At 35.1% G+C, this 17,043-nt stretch overlaps 1 protein-coding gene and 1 long non-coding RNA gene across 14 annotated transcripts in view; one reads left to right on the plus strand and one right to left on the minus strand.

Moving 5' to 3' along the window:
- LOC148613269 (uncharacterized) overlaps window positions 1-17,043 on the minus strand; it is a 34,411-nt gene that overhangs the window by 5,874 nt on the left and 11,494 nt on the right. For 8 of the 13 annotated variants that reach the window (XM_088586568.1, XM_088586577.1, XM_088586580.1 and 5 more), the window contains exon 2: window positions 3,850-3,875. The exons of 3 other annotated variants lie outside the window; for them this stretch is intronic. The gene's annotated coding sequence lies outside the window, so the exon portion shown is untranslated. Of the gene's footprint in view, window positions 1-3,849; window positions 4,049-17,043 lie in introns of those variants that run through there. 2 more of the 13 variants (XM_088586581.1, XM_088586579.1) reach the window with 1 other exon arrangement.
- On the plus strand, window positions 10,247-13,391 carry LOC148613270 (uncharacterized). The gene is made up of 2 exons (XR_015923316.1): window positions 10,247-10,307; window positions 12,382-13,391. It is a non-coding gene; the product is annotated as an uncharacterized LOC148613270 (long non-coding RNA).

The raw sequence follows: 17,043 nt of genomic DNA on the forward strand, positions 1-17,043 counted from the left end.
AATAAATCTAGGAATTAACCTTTAAGTTTATACGTGCTATTGCATTATGGGTTATTTTGATTCAAAATGTTTAAACAAATCCTGCACAAAATCCTTCTTCCACCTCCTCGTGGTGTGCAGGGGGCAGAAATTACTGGAATAATTTCTCGCAGACGGAAGAGGTACTTCTCCAAAAATACAGTATTTTACATGTAAATATTAAAATTGACCTGTAATTGACCTGTAATATTTGCTAGAAAAGAGCGGGAAAATTGTATTCCAAGTACTACTGCAAGCAATATGATAGTGATGTCAGGGTTGAAGTAGTTTAACTTTCGGTCCATGCAATTTTAGAAATTTGGAGTATGAATGTATAGATTTAATACGAAGAATTTTGGTATTGATACCTGTATTAATTAATTAGATTCATCTTTTGTTAAGCGGTTGCAGAGAGTAAATAGTAATATGTTCGATTTTATTGGGAAAACAGTTGAAACGAGGTACCCCCAAATCTGGGATCACCCTTTTTGTATTATAAACTAGTCGGGCAGCATAGCTGATAGTGCAGGACCGTAATCAGGTTTTCTGAATGGGGTGCGATCTGATCACTGATAACCAATTTTACTTGGTTATTTGGTATGATTTCTCTCTAATTTCAGGCTAAGATGTAAATCAAAGTTTCTTTTTTCTTTTTTTTCAAAAGGGGGGGGGGGGTTGCGATAGCACCCGTCGCACCCCCTGGCTACGGCCTTGTAGTGGGAGCAAGCCCCTTGTGCTATATACTAGTCGGGCTGCATATTTTATAATAGGGGCAAGCCCCTGTGATTAATTGAGCAAGAACATTTTTTGAGTATAGATATTTCGAAAATCTACTAAATTTCTTAGTTTATCACAGCCTGACAAATCCTTACATGGTCATACCACAGGTGCGAATTCAGAGATTTTGAAAAAGACGGTATATAATATTTTCCAAACCCCGGACCCCCAACTGAACCATAAAAAATGTTCTACCGGACCATATTGTCATAAATTTGATTCAGGTAAAGCAGGTTTAACTGTAAAGAAAATGAAAATGAAAATAATGTTGCGTTATCTTGATATCAGGCATTATGCAACTTTTTACGTAACATTTTAATAGCAAGCCCCGGAAATGATAAGATACAAGTACCCCTTAGTGTAAATATTTTGAATGTTTGAGGGTAACAGAACAATGATGTTTTTTTCTGCTCTGCCGAGTCAGCATTGCTTGAAATTAAGCTGACTTTGTAATTCTGCTGACTCATGGTAACAAAGGAATTTGTAGAACCAATCAGAACTAACCGGTTTCTCATGGCACATACATGTGTTATTTTCATATTCCCGTGAGTGAAAGTCGAAGGTATATCGACCTGCCTCAGTCCACCGTTCGTCAACCCGTCCCTCAGGATAGGGGGACATGGTTTGTCCGATTATCTCCATAATGTGTAATTTACGCATACACAGTTTTGAAGGGTGTTAATAAACATTATAGAGGCATGCAGAGAACGACATTTCTGACTGTCATAAAATTAAAAAAAAAAAAAACAACATATAGCTTTACTTATCAATTTCAATCTTAAGTAGGGTTACACGGCTTGATTTTCGGGTGTCACATATTTACCGTATAAATTCCTTATTCTTAATATAGGATAATGCGTAACATATGTACTTAAGCGAGGCGGATCAAGAGATCCTCAAAAAAGAGGCCCCTAACTGAGCTAACAGGGGACCCGACTTTGTCATGGCTCAGTGATTCCCTACATTATCAACCAAATTTTTCCAGCCTAAAAGGGGGGCTGGTTCTCTTGCCCCTAGCTCTTTGAACGCGCCTATGTATAGTCGGAGGTATAATTGTGTCTTCTACACAAACAAATTTCTGAGGGAGTGTTTTTTTTTTTTTTTATGTTAATCGCATGTTTCAATTTAGAGCACGTTGGCATCTCTAATTATCGCAAATTGCCAAGTAGTTCCGATTAATCGTTTAATCATACTTTTTATGGTATGAAACGAATATGAGTATGCAAAGCAAATGAATTACCTCCCATTTTAAGCATGGTTAAATCGAGTTTCATTTCAGTCCATCATTAACGGATTGGAAAAATATACCTTTGTTTTCATTTTGCACGTAATGTTGATGTAAACTTTCGATTTATCAAACATTCTTTCATGTCGTATTTTCTTTCAATTTTAATACGCGGGCAATGAATTACGTTTTTCATTTTCAAAAAGCGATAATGATTCAAATTAAAAGGTGTGCGTTTTGGTAATTATACATACTTTATTGTGATCATATACGCGTAAGAAATTAATATATTGGCACAGCTGGCGCGGTACAAATACTACAAAAAGGGATTTATGTAAAAATATATCCATTAAAGCTGTATATTATATTCAAGTATATCGAATTGTTGCACATAAATTTATGTGACATATAATTTCCCAGTAACCTCTAAGTGTAAGTTTTTGTAAGAATCAGGCAAAATGGAAAAATCATAAACATGCAGGTTAAAACCCACCGATCTGACAATATTTCAGTCAAGCATAATGCCTCTATTTGAAAAGAACACTTTTTGATTTCTGCATCATTGAATTTGTTCAAAAATTTTCAATAAAATGTTTGAAGAATGAGGTTTTTGACAGAGTTATCTGCCCTTAAAATGTTTAAATTTTAAGGGCACTTCAATGAAATTAAGACTCATTTTACCAAAGTAATAAGATAAATCTTGTACATTTTCCCTGATAAAGGCATAGTCCTGTTACTACAGGTCTTTGATAATGGTAAAAATTACACTTTCAAAATGATGTTTTTTCATGTACCATGTTTCAACAACCGCCCGATTCTTATAAGGATTGACATTTTTACATTTATTCCGTCTTAAACAATGTCAAATATGCAGCGTGGATCCAGATATTTTGGAAAGAGAGGTTCCAGGCTATTGTTTGTCAATATTTGTCCCAAAAAATGCACGAATTTAACCAAGTTTTCACACTGAAAAATGGGGGGAGGGGGGTCTAACCGCCTGATCCCCCTCGAATGCATTTTACTTGGAATACACTTACAATGTACAGTGACTTAATTGCCCCTACTATCTAAAACGCAACTATTAGTATCAGTTAATAGCTCGTACTAATTATAAATTATGTAATGAAAGTTAGAGCAAGTCTCTTTATTATATAAATACTACGCAGTGCAACAAACATCTGTTATGTCTAAAGTTGTTGTTGATATCTACTCAAAACGTCATCTTTGTTCGCATTTACATGTCAGAGAATAATTGGAAGTACATAATAGCGAGGGTGGGGTCGGGAGCAGGGTTGACCCCCATCTTATTATTGAAGTATTCTGTTAGCTTCATGTTAAGTTTGGGCAAAAATGAGGAAAGAAAGGAAGTCCAAAATAAATAACGTATGTGTAATCATAATTACTTGCTAGAGTTGACTTTTTGGTCGATCGGTTGCGACGTAACTAAGAGTAACAATTATTATCTATCGTAACGCCGTTTTTCCGTGAACATTTAGTTTAGCCCACAAGTTTTATTTGATTTTAATTTTAACCTTAGGTCTTTAACCAATGATGAAATGTTGACCAAAGATGACTAAACATCCCTTAAAGTGTAAGGTTGATCTCAAATACAAGTAAATTGCAGGAGCGAATCCGAGAATTTGTTTAATAGGGTTCCTATCCTGAAATTTATAATAAGGGGGTTCAGGCTACTATTCATTTTGTCCAAATTTGGCAAAAAATTAACCAATTTTAAAAAAGGGGATCCTATACCCGGACCCCCAACCTGGATCCGCCACTGCAAAATGCCATTAATCTAATAAAACAAGCGTAATAAAACACGAGCCTACCTTGATCTCCAGTTTCTTAAACTATCCTACAAAAGAATATAGACCACTGTAAAAATTTGTGTTAGCTTCAGAAACAGAGATGGCTCCTTCCTTATTGATGAACTACACAACATTATTTATGAAGCATTAGATCATCATAAACTAACTACAAAGGTATTTTATAAATTTATGTACAGCAGCTGCTGCATAGCGCCAAAACTTTATTTTCGTAGTTCTCATTGTCTCATAATTGATAAACTGATATTGCTAGGTAAATTAAAAAAAAAACATTCATGTAAAACATATACATAGTTTGTGACAAACTCTGGCGCAAAGGGTGTAATGGCTATTTCAAAGCCTCTCCTCCCCTGCCATATGCAAATTAGTAAAGTTTCGCGGATTGTTAAGGTGTAGTGCTAAAGCCCTGCAAAAATTTTCACATCCGGTAAAGCAGAGCTAAAAAACTATAGCAGAATGATAAACAGTAGATCAGAAAGCGGTTATAAATGTATAAATAAAAGCCTGATTGGTAATACTAAGTTGGATCTAGTAAACCTGTCGAAAGGCAATATACAAAGACGGATACAGGACATAGGGGCTGACTGGTCAAGAGGGTGGTACGTTGGCACGCTTCAGTGATTTTCTTTCTTTTCGACCCCCCCCCTGAAAAACGCGCCTAGATCCGCCTTTGATATAACGAGTAATACCATATTATACCATAAAACTTAGGTTATGGTGACAAGGAACACTTTTCAAATATAGCATGAAAGGATTCGTTTACCATTAGGGTCATTAGGAACTTGAAGAAGGGCTAGATCCTACTAGTTCTTTTGCCATAATAAAGCCTATCATTAGTTTTTGTCAGTGGTGAAGCGCGAATTTAGTCCCGAATTAAACCAGAAAGGACCGAATGTTCGAATGACGACCGTCTTTTATACCGATAAGGGGGTGAGGTTAAAAAAAAAGAAATATTCAAAATTTGAGCCAATTTTGTTCTCAGCCATGAACAGAAAAAAAATATGATTCAGTAACTTCCCAATTACCTATTAATGTAGATATTTTAATTCCGACTGCTGCTAAAAAAAGGAAATCATTTTCGCACTTGCGCGAAGAAAATTCTAACTCAATATATACATAGAAGAATCCAGTCCCCTCCTCCTAAGAAGAAAATGGTATGTGCCTTAGTACCGATTGGCACAAAAGAATGGAAGCGTCATACTTGTGTATACGTGTTTCGAACTCTCTGATACTTATATATTTTGAATGCATGACTTTGGAACCAATGAATATGCACCACAGGTTACAAAATTATCGAAATGATAGGCAAACTCAAGGCGACAAAAGGAAAGGTCAGAAGACGGAAAGTCCGTGTAACAATTGGCATTTAAAAACGGAACGATTGGGAACAACCGCAATGGTCATGACTTGGAACCTGTATTTCGGATGAAATTGGAGGGGTAAAGCAGTTTGATGGCGCGCTAAACCTTCACTTTATATTACAACTGCAACGTTAACTTCTTTGCCTAGTTGGCAATGAATCGATGCCAGATTACTTGAGTAAAGATGAAGGTAAAGGAGAAGAAAAAAAAGTATAGACAAATATTATACAGGTTGAAAAGAGCTACAAATTTACACCTTTCCAGACAGTAGGCAAGAAATAAGCATCCAATACACACTGTGCCAATACATGAACATCCTTGGTGCAGTTGTATTCATTTATATCAACAGAGAAATGGCATTAATTATATTTTTTCTAACGTTCATTTATCAAAGCAAATAATCATGAAAAAAACAATCTGCAGAGTACTGATATATAAAAAGATGATTTTTACAAGCTGCTTCGCAGCAGTAAGGAGAAAAGATAAATTTGCTACAGACTATATATCAAAGACCCATGAAAATTATGATGCAAACAAACAGCGCAAGGTGAAAGTCACAGTCTTTATAGAACACTCTGACATACAAAGAAAAAAATGAAATCTAAATAACACCGTGACATAGAAAGAAAAGCGGAATCTGAGTTATGACGTGAACACCCAACATTGTGCGAGTTTTTCGGCAATTAATGCTACAATCATACAGGGGAATCAAGAATGATATTTGCACTTGTTACATAAACAGCGGAAAAATACAGTGAAATTTGTCTTAAATAAACCCATATGAAATGGAAGATTCTGTTCGGGCATGATTTGTTGATTTCTATAAATTGAAAATTGCTAAAAACCTTTTTTTCAAGTTTTAAAGATATTTTGAGCATGATTTATTTATTCACTTCTGCTTTATTCGGAAATAAAACTATAACCTGGAATTGACCAAAATAGGAGCAACGACGAGACCCCCCGGTAGGGAAAATGCTCTCTAACTTTTTCTTTAGAAAAAAAAACGGAATGGTTGCTCTTGTCAAATATCAACTAACGCATCAGAAATAGTAGCTTCAAAAGCAACCAAGGAACCATCAGATTTAAGCTTTACAAATAAGACTTCGAGTTCATCAAACTCTAGAGAACAACAACCTGCGTTACCTTGGTAACAAACATAAACAAGTATTGTATAAAACACACCATGGAGTAATAAAAAGTCTATCATCTCTTTTTAACTAAGTATGCGCTTTGTTTACATAGGTAACGATGGCACTCTAAAAGAGACAGTTTTGAACTTGCATTTCCATGGAAACAGATAACAATAATATTTTGTAAACACGAGTTTAAAGCTATGCAGGTGACAGTTCCTGCCTTTTTATTTTACACATTTTTTTTAACCATACATGATCGTCTTGCCTTTTTATTTCAAATTTGATCCTAGCCCCCACAGAAATTAAATGGTTGCTCTGCTTTAACGCTCTTGTGAGTCTCCCACAAGGGCTCATTAAATTATTGACGAAAATTATTATATATTTTTTAAAAACAGACTGTAAGGTAAATTTCTCATTCCAAAATTTAAGGACAAACTTTCTTTCATGAACAGGTAGCATGTTTTTAAAGCAATTGGCAAAGTTTTTATTAATAGACTGACTGGCAAATGTTTATTCACAGTGTGACTGGCAAATGTTTATTCAAAGTGTGACTGGCAAAGTGATCCCCAGAAAATGGTTGGCAAAGTTATCCCCAGAAATTGGCTGGTAAAGTTATTCTCAAAAATGGTTGGCAACAAATGACAGTCAGTGTTCAGTAATGCCCATTTACAATTGTATAAGAGTATACTGATTTATAGTAACTGGTAAAGCATTGATTGTATCCAAAATAAATAAACTCAAAGATGACCTTTTAAACATATCGACCAGACAAAGTGAACTCTATTGCTTATTTCTCACTCAGTATTTCTTTTATCACATACAAGTATTTTTAAAGTATATTTCAATTAATTTCATGTGGTATTGGGTCCACCTATGACATATAAGAATGTTTGGAGTAGAAAACTCTGGTGTTCCTAAAATTATTGCTATGAATTATTGCTTTTCTGCTTATATGTGCGTTTGTGAATATAGTTGCATATATCTAAAATGTTTATGTAAAAATGATTAAAAGTTCGTTGGCCCTAGTTCATTGACCTTAATATTGAAATCAAATGTCTTATATATGCACTTCTGGAGTTCTAGTACTCTTCTTTGATTCAGGGCGTTCTTTGATTTTAACAATGTCATGATGCCTCGTTAACATGGCATAAAATACAACAAAGAACCAAGTCAAATTGAAAGAACAGTTGTTCGAAAAAAAGTACTTTATCGATGAACTCGTTGATCCCAGTAATAAATACTTCGGCCGAGTTCGTAGCAGACTTTAGCCGTGGTTTGCCGATTAAAAACGATTCAGCATATACATGCCAATGTAGGGTGGCCTTGTCTTGTTTATGATTAATTAACCCGAACTTATCAGATTGATATTATACTGCACTGCTGTACTTAGCATGCATTTTGGCTTCCTCTGTTACCACAAAACAGTAGGCTTTAAAACTCATTATTTTCGAACAATCAAATGAACCACCAAGGAAATTTAATCCTTGTAATACAAACAGAAGTCAATATGATACAATTTTTTTTGCATATCTCTTGAGAAACAACATCCTCTGAAGTCAAGGTTTTGATTCCAAATCCTGACTTGGGAGGATGGAGAAACAACTGAGGCCTCAGGTTGAATCTGTTACTGTGCGTCTAATTCTGATATATTTTTATATCTTTTTTTTGGGATGTGGGTGGATGGGTGGTAGCATGCAAGTCACCACGAAACAATGTTAGTGTTTTTTTCATAAATTTAACTTAATTCAATTTAATTAATATCTTGTTGATAACAAGTAGCTTAGAAATAACAATAAAAAGACGGTCGTAAACTTCTTCATATTTTAAAATATTGGATGAGGGACAAGATGACTAACGCCGAAATAATAAAATAAATGCATACAAAATAGAATTGACATTCTTTAACATCATTACAAACACATGAAATCGTCACCTGCCTCCCTTTGCAAATATTTGTAAATAGGCAACCAACTGCGATTTTGAAAATGAAAACAGTGAATGAACTGAAAACTATACTTACTAATATGTTTTAGGTCAAGATGTTGTCACTCTGAATTTAATACATTTTTAATCACATCCGAATGAAGATATTGATACAGGAATTTTCAGTAGTATTAGATATATATTCTCACGCTAAGGAAAACACTATGTGTGATGCTGGAATTTCCCCTCTAACAACCTAATTAGGTACTCTGCTAGGCTGAGCAATCCACAGAGAACTAAGTGTGATAGAAATGTATTCTGATCTTCGATTTTCTTCAAGATGGCATTCAAATAAAAGACAGTTAGTAACCTTAGGTTCAAGGCTGTTCTATTGGTATTTTTTTTTATTCGAAATATATACTCAGCGGAGTATCCTGAAATTCTTCAATAAAATGCTTCGTATGACACAGCTGGATACGACCACAGAGGTCGTACCCTGAACAGTTCGGACAAGTATGGACTCATCATTCAAACTTGACACAGATTTGATTTTCATTACGATTAGAAATTTGGCGCTGGATTATAATTTGAACACTAGTGGTCACTTTTTGGCCATTACACGTGTTACCTCGTGCTACAATATCATTTAGGGACCCATTCCCTTTCACTCAAGTTATCGTCCAGAAATAAGAAAACAATACTTGTTTTTGGCCCCTTTGTGAACCCTTCTTGTTACTTGGCTCAGGTCACAACTCCAAAAATCAATCACAGTCTTTATTTTGTGATATAGCACCTACTAGTAAACATTATATGAGATACATAGTTTCATCCAAGTTTATGTTAGGACGCATTGTTTCACGTTCTTTTTGAGCCCATGGTTACTACAAGATTCGAGTCTTAAACCCTTAAAATCAATCTTCTATTGGGTGGGATGGCACTTTGTAATACACTTTCAACGTGATACCTTCACTAACAGTAGTTTTTGACATGAAAATGTATGTTCATGACCCTCTTTTATAATTGGCTTTTACTTGAGTTATATACTAGTAGTTGAATTCTATGAAATTCTTGTTTTAGGTCCCTTTTTGGCCCTTAATTCTCAGATTCTAAATTCTAAAATCAGTACCAACCTTCCTTTTGTGGTTTGGAACCTTCTTTTAAAATTTTATAAAGATCAACCAAATAATACGCAAGTAATCGCACGAAAACAAATGTGTGTGCGGATGACGATTACGACAACGACAGCGTCATACCAATATATACGACCCCATTTATTTTTTGGTCGTTTAAAAAAGAGGCTCTAGGCAGTTCTTTGCTGCTTATTTATCAAAAATTTGCATACAATTAGCCAAATTTTTCTCCAAAAGTTGGGGGTCAAACGCCGGAACTTTTCCCTTGCTAGATTCGCCATAGATATTGTAACTTGATATAATTACTCTTGCTAATTTCAACTTATTTACCATGACAACGTTGAAATGTTTCGAACCATTGAATTACTACAGTATAACCTGTGTGGTCAGATAGAACTGTCGGACCTGCACGACATCTCAATCGAAACTACTTGGACCAATCTCGTCCGGAGAGGTATAACCGTCTTCTGCTTAACTTATGTAACGTGTCGTTTTAACAAAACTGTAAACTGTACTATATTCACATTTTTGTATTTGCATGAATAGATGAGATTTATAGTACCGAGTGTGGCAAGAAATAGAAAATATATACCCAAAATTTTCAACACAAAATTAATGAATTACGCATTATTTTTCGTTGCCTTAATCAAATTTTGTCGTTTTGGATGTTTTTCCACTATTTCCAAGTTATCAGATGCGCTTGCAGCATGATACTTGGTTAGAAATGATTGATTTCACCCTAATGTCAATGTTGATCATTAATGGGTCTTCGTGTCGTTATTTGACCTTTTAGTATATTTCGAAGGAGTGTCGTAATTTGTTACCGCAGATTTAATTACTATTTTGTTGTCGGGGCTTTTTAGAGCTTACTTGAAGCTGTGTTTATCCTGATTGAAGACCCTTTGGTTATCCCTGTGAGTATACTATTTTTATTAGGGTTATACAGTGGTGCATTTTTTGCAGTTTATCATACCTGATACTTTTTCTCTACACGAGATTGTACTCAGACTTTCATAGACTTCACATAAAGTAGTTCCTGTTGGTTATTTGAAATAAACAATTATAGTTTTACATGTATGCATGTACCATTATATGATTTAATCAAACAGCACGTGTAACTACGTTATTTTGAGGTGACGTGTCTACACTTTCTGTACTGGAATTCTAACACAAATACAGAAATGGCATGCAGCATTCAAAAATCTTTTCCCTTGATCTGTTTTATAGAAAAAAAACCCTACAGCTGTACTAAATATATATACAATTCTTTTTTTTTTCATTTAGATCTGTTTGAAGATAAATATTTCCTCCGGGTTTAACAACATCAAACAATGGTTTCCACATTAATTTTATCATTGATACAAACACCCACCATTAGTTTTGTTTATTTGTGTTATTTTTTTGCTTAATCAAAAGATGCTTTTGTTTATTAATGTTGCAAAAGACTTTTATCAATCTGAATTTAAGTTGGTCTGAATGGGATGAATCGACGTTCTTAGTATAAATTATGGAGGAAAAGATCTAAAAAAAGACACGACTTTATTATATACCCCTGTAATAATATAGACCAAAATCCAAAATAAATCATGAACCAAAAGAAATTAAAGAGCATAGAAAAAATCGACCGGTCAGTAGAAAATGCCTGAGGTGTTATTTGGATGTAGATTTTGAAACAATTCGGGTAAATATAAGGTCGTGTAAAATGATGCCAAACAAGTGGCGGATCAAGAGTTTTAGGTAAGGGGGAGCAAAAAAAAAATCCTAAAAGGATCACCGGTGAGGATTACGAAGTGATCCGAATTTGCTAGGGGTGTGGGGGGCATACCTCCATAAAAATATTGAAATATTACATCTCAAATCCTACATTCTGAGGGTATCTTGAACAATTTTCTAAAGCCCCCCCCCCCTCTGGATCCGCCACTGCAAACAAGTATACACAATGAAATCATATAAAAAATCAAAAACAGAAACAACGATACGATTAAGAAACAACACACCACAACACATCGCAACATTCAGAATTTATCAACACAATGGATTTATCAAAAAGACCTCCCCCCCCCACCAAAAAAAAAAAAAAAAAAAAAAAATTCTCAAATATTACAGAACGCCAACCTCGAAAAAGCCTTAAAAAGGTTATACAAAAAGATGGAATATAAATTTACAATCAGAATAATGCAATTCCTGTGATATATATCCTTGATACAATACACAACAAAAAATCAAATCAAGTTGTAAGTTTTTACTAGATTATCACTATCTGTATTTCACAGATACGGGGGCACGCTTTCCAATTTTCGATATCAAAACGCCACACAGAAATAAATAAGGATCGAACCTTTTCCTTGCAGAATGGAGACACTTATTTTCCTCCAATACTTTCGGGGGTTTAAAGATTTTCCTACTCTCGATAGTCAAATTGTAGATTTAACTATCTGGAGTGGATGAATTTTGTAATTCCCCGAGACTGAAGAAAAATATATGTTTCTTTCCTCTCAAATATTCGATATCAAAATGCAACATAGAAATAAAGAAGGATCGTATGGATAACTTTTTCGTTGCAGAATGGAAACAATTACAATGTATCCGAAATTTTACCTGAAGAAAAGATATCTTACCTTACAATGTAACTTCAAAAGGACCAAGGTTTTACACATGATGCACTTTAACCTAATGAAACTCAAATCAGAAGCCAAAGAATACAATTTTAAGCAACTGCAACCCTTTAATCGTCGACTAATATCTACAGTGCTTAATTTCTGTGTCAATGACATCTTTTTGATGTTAAATTCCCACACTCCAGACAATTAAGTTAGTCTAGTGTTGGTGGGATTTCGAGTGTGTTGACACCAAAAAGAATGTGATACTATTGTTTCCAGCTGTTTTGCACTTCACCTGTTCTTAAAACGAATTTCGAGGCGTTTGAAAATATAACTTTACTTGTGATTTCAATTTATAATTCAAATATCACAATTTGTATTTTTTCAGCAGGGCCTTGAAAAGGCAAAGGAGCAAACAACTACATGTGATACCACAATCGGAACACCTCAGCCTTTCTAGTTACACAAAAGAAAAAAAACTTTCATACAAAGAAATATATATTATCCTACAGTCTGGAGGGAATTACAAGATTTATCCACTCGAGATTGTTAAATCTAAAATTTTTAACTATCGAGATTTCTTCGAAATGTTGTAATCCCCGACAACATTGGGAGAGAATCTGTTTCTGTAGAAATCTGTAGAAAACTATGAAATGTAAAATGGCGAGTAAATTCTTGCAGAAATATAATCACCGCCCAGTGGTTAAAAAGTCACGTGCATTTTAATCACCGACTTGGAATGGTAAAAGATAACTTAAAGTCGTTTACTCTTTGCTTAGAACTAAGAAAATTTAGTCAGGATTGATGAAGTGCCAGGGAAAGACACAAAATCCGAGGTCTCCTTTAACGGTAAACCTAACATGGACGTGGGCAGGGTTGATACTAATCACTTTTGGGATTCGGCGCTGGAGATATTGTTTTTGTTTTTTTTTACTTCCAAACTTCAAGCGTCCTGCATCATTGGCATACTGTCGTAGGCGCAATTAGTTCCGTAGTCGAGGTCAAGGTAAAATTTTCCCGAATACAACATATACTGCATTTTAAGGGATTCGATGGTGGTCAACACAAAAGAATATCTCCAGCGCCGAATCCCAAAAGGAATTAGGTTGACCCGTCTTCGATTCACTGGCGCGTTATGTCAAAAATACATGCTTAATAACATTATTGGCTTCTAAAACTGCAATGACGGACGAAGATAACAGCTGTCACATTTTGTATTAAATATCCTATAAATTTCATTTATCGTGCCCAATATCAGTGGCGGATTCAGCACTGGATGTGGGAGCATTGATGACAAGGCAACATGATTTGTTAAAGTGACAATGGATGACTCAGAAACCCTAACAAAGCAACCAAATTTTGCCAAAAAAAATAAAAGGAGTTATCTCCCTATTTCAATGCTTTCTATGTAATTTTCTCTTTAACCGTTGCAGTAAATCTGAAACCAATATTCAAATATGAAAAAGGATGCATTTGCAATATTAAATAGTTGAAAAATTTTTGAAAACAAAATTTATGTGCCACCCACTGCCTGGATTTTGCATGGACGCCCTCTTAAATCAGCCGCAGTGGGACACACAACAGATTAAAAAATGAGCAGCGAAAACTACGTTAGGTAAATAGGATGGTTTTGTTACCAGCTGCTAGACAAGATAATCAAATTGGACCAAGTTGCATGGGTGTTCAACTTAGTAATGATAGGATTGTCTATCCTTAATTGAATGGGATCGTGTCTCATCAATTTAATAAATTCACGGTGGACATAATAATGGCTGGGAAGTTGTTTTGATGAATAGCTTAACGCTAAATTGGATAATTCTGATACATGTACATGTATAGAAATGTTTATAGTATGGGTGGGCAGAAATCTCACGAGAATTCCTTTTCTGATTTTAGGTTTAAATTTAGAACTGTATTCCACAGGCCCTTGGGACCAGGATATTTTTTTAATCACAGAAAATATCATTAAATCATTTTGTTTCCATATTTGAGTTATCATATGTGTTCTCAAAATATGGAAACAAAATGATTTAATGATATTTTTTGTGATTAAAAAAAGTCCTAGTTCCATGGGCCTGTGCTGTATTTCTAATTAGGCAACAAACACTTGAGTTCACTATGTTACTATGATATTCTCTTTGACGAAACATTAGATGCACGCATTATCGTGCACGTGCTACTCGTACAGGAAGTTGATGTCGGAGAGCAACCAAAATCAATCACTGCATATGCCTCATCTATATAAAGCAAAATGCCAAATTTAAAATCAATCCATCCATTGGGAGCCGAGACTGTGACACACATTTTCTTTATCTTTCTGTATAGCGAAGAATGGCAAAGTCCAACAAAAAGGGAAGTTGATTTCAGATAACACCAAAAAATCTATATGAAGCCATGCAACACTCATTGGGAGACACGATAATTACGACAAAAATTTGGACGGACGGACGGACGGACGGACGGAACGACTGTCGGACAAGATTACTACCCACTCGTTGTGTTGGAGTATAAGTAAGACATGGAACTGCATTGTACATCTCAGTTGTAGCAACACAATACTGATGAGATTAGTTCTTACCTCTCACAAAACTGTTCTGGAACTGTCAGAAGAACAGTTCTAAGATATATTTAGAACAGTTCTAGTAGTAGAGCCAGCTCTGCTAGAACTGTCAGAAGAGCTGGCTCTAGAACTGTTCTGTGAAACTTTTAGACCTGTCCTAGAGTCGGCTTCTGAAATCCGCTTTCAGGTTAATAAAATATTTTTTTCCCAAAATGTTTTTTTTCTTTTTTTTTTTGGGGGGGGGGAGGGGGCGGGTGTAAGCCGGGTCCAACCCCTATGAATCTGCACCTACTTTCAATAAATAGTGCAAACCTAAAACATTCATTTCAGTGACCTGCACCACCTAGTTCAAATCTTGGATTTCCTCAAATTTATCTTTATTCAGAGCCAAAAGAAATTTACATCTAGAGTATCTGCATACATCAGTAACAAATACATGTCCCAGCAAAACGGTCAAATTAACCCAAACTTAGCCCCAAACACATTTAGATCCAACTACAAACCACTTACAAAGTGTTCTAGATGATAATAAATAACGGGCGGACGGAAATATAGAACCTAACACTCTACCCCCCTCCCCCGAGATAAACGCAAGTACAGAAAGCTGCATGAAGTAGACTCTTCCAATAGGTTCCATAATACTAACGCGACAGTACTTAAATTCGTGGATACCAAATTTCGTGGATCAGAGAAGAAACACAAGTTCGTGGATGCTTGGATTCGTGGTTTTGAAGTTTTCTGTATACACATCAATGAGAATCTCCTATTCGTAGGGAACCAAATTTCGTGGTTTGACATACCCACGAAAACCATAAAGATTGGTACCCACGAACTATAGTAATTTCACAGTATACAGAAGCATGCAGAATTAGACACATTCAGCGTTTTGCTTCTCAGTTCAATAGAACTGTATATTACAGTTGTTATTCCAATCAGATCATCAGAAATGGAATTGCCGATATTCCAGACTAGACGTAAACACAGACGGTATTGAAATCAATAATACAAAATATATAGACATAAGAGTATTGTCACTTTTTGTAATAAAAGAAGCGTTCATCCTCTGTGAATTTAGATTCCGTTCCTATAGAGCTATATAAAATAGATTGGACGGAATTATATGATTGATCGTTGCGCTGATATTGCACAAAGCAAATTTGTTTCGACATTTTAATGTCTTTACGATGAACCCAAATGAGGATGGCATTGGTGAGAATTTGTACCAACTGATCTGCATCCATAAAAACGAAAAAGACGAAGAGACAGCTAACATGTGGCTAGACAGAAAGAACAATTTACTAGGAAGTGGACCAGTATACTATTGCATTTTTTGGAAACATTTTGTATTGTACTCCTTTCAGTTTTATTATGTGATATATCTACAATGTATCTGTTAGCATGACCATTAAACATGTAACCTTAATACCCTACCGGATACCTGGTCCATGCTCCCAGTTTTTAGTGAAGTCCGAGTTGCTCATTTACTTTAATTACTTTGTACATATTATTTTGGTTATTTTATGTTCTTTGTTGTGTATGTCAGTTTTTCATGTCTGGTATTTGTCCCTGGATTTGATTTCCGTCATTAATATTTTAATGGCCACCACCTTGAAATTGACGAAAATCAAGATATGTTATATGTGGTACTATCCAAGTTAGTATATGTATTTCTAGGATATAAATTCTACAATTTCTAGTCGAGAAAAAAAATTCATTACGATTTTAAAAGAATTGCAACCGAACCAAACTAATGATACAGTTCAATCGCAATATATCATCATGTTATAAAGAAAATCGCTCTTTAAAGTGCCATCAAGCACAATTCATTTAAAACGTTAAATACTCATTGGACCCAAATTTTGCGATATCTAGTAAAATGCTTCGCAAGGGCACGGCATCATCCGATCGCAGAGGTCGATGTCTGACCAACTGGGGCAAAGAACTTTAAAACTTCGGATTTAGAAAAAAAAGAAAAAATGCCTACAATATTTATGAAAATGTGAATGTTCGGCCCTTTTTTGACCACCAATTTCCTAACAGTTAATGTCATACACAAAAATCTACCACAACCGTCCTTTTGTGTGGTGGAATCTCATGGTACTATTTCATTGGGTGATCCGTTCATCTTTACTCAACCAAAAACCAGAAAATTTCGGTATTTCTCGGTCCATAGTCCCTAAATCCCCCATCCTGTCGTCCTTTTGTATATATATAGGCCTTTCTATACGTTTATAATATCTTCCCTGTATCAATTTGATCCGATGGAGCAGTGTAGCTAATAGAGTCGTTACATTCTGAGACGTAGTATATATATATATATATATATATTACAACACGAACTAACCCCCTTTTTTATATTTCTATTTCATATTTCATTCTTACTTAAATGCCCTACACACAACTCCCCATACAAATAGTCCTGTCGTGCATTTGGCTGCCAAATAACTAGATATCAGCATTAACACAGTCATTTTCGACAGAATAAACAAA

Source organism: Perna viridis, chromosome 6 (assembly GCF_037379345.1).
Source record: "Perna viridis isolate PV_CMFRI_1.1 ecotype Kerala chromosome 6, ASM3737934v1, whole genome shotgun sequence".
NCBI classification, from domain to species: domain Eukaryota; kingdom Metazoa; phylum Mollusca; class Bivalvia; order Mytilida; family Mytilidae; genus Perna; species Perna viridis.